Below are 1,088 nucleotides of genomic sequence, written 5' to 3'. Positions count from 1 at the left end.
ATATATATATATATATATACATACATGCATACCGAAATACATATATGCAAATTTATATATACACACTTCTAAAAACATATACATATATACGTACATATGTATATATATATATATCTATATATATACATCTATACATGATGGCCGTCCACACATAACCGAGGAAGACTATTGCCAACCTTTGGGAACATTATGCGCTCTAGGACTAACTTATATTTTACATTTGCGGCTCCGTTGCTGGCTAATGGCAAGCTCTTGACAAGCATACACGACTGTAAACATTGCAGACCAAGCTTTCCCCATTCACTCTACGAGCCGTGCGCTTTCGCGCAGCTCGCTTAAGTTCTTCATATACATGCTCTCTCAAGAGTGTCGATCCCCACCTTAACCTGCTTCCTTCATTTGTGGCGATGACAGGCATTGTTCTCCCAGTCAGTGTCCTGCATATATCACAAGCCTTTAATGAGGACTTGACACAGTCCTTAAATCGCAGCTTTGGTTTCTGTTGGAGTCTCCTTCCATTCACAAGTTCTCCATATAGCATCTGCTTAGGAATCCTGCTATCCTTCATTCTAATAAGGTGTCCAGCCCAACGTAACTGGTGCTTGTGCACCATTGCCTCAATGCTCAAGATATCAGCTGTCCTCAGGATCTGTGTGTCTAGAATCTTTGAGGTCCAGCCAACATTGAGAGTGTGTCTGAGACATCTCTGATGAAAGCGTTCAAGGATCCTTACCTGACGTTTGTACAGAGTCCATGTCTCACATGAGTAGAGGAACGATGTCAGTACACATGCACGATACACAGCAACTTTTGTTTGCCTTGCGATGCCATACTGGGACCAGACACGAGACTGAAGAGACCGGAAAGAATTAGTTGCTCTCTGCAACCTGAAAGATATTTCCTCCTCCAGGGAGCAAGAACGGCTGAGTGTGCTGCCCAGGTAAACAAATTTGTCTACTACCTTCAGAATTGTTCCTTCAACCAAGATAGCTGGTTTAACATATGGATTTCCTGGTGCAGGCTGGAACATTACAACAGTCTTGTCCAGGATAATGCTGAGTCCAAATGCCTTGCAAGAAGCAGAAATG

The sequence above is a fragment of the Octopus bimaculoides genome, chromosome 12 (genome assembly GCF_001194135.2).
Source record: "Octopus bimaculoides isolate UCB-OBI-ISO-001 chromosome 12, ASM119413v2, whole genome shotgun sequence".
NCBI classification, from domain to species: Eukaryota; Metazoa; Mollusca; class Cephalopoda; order Octopoda; family Octopodidae; genus Octopus; species Octopus bimaculoides.
The sequence above is the reverse complement of the archived record's forward strand: the minus strand, read 5'-3'. Positions refer to the sequence as shown.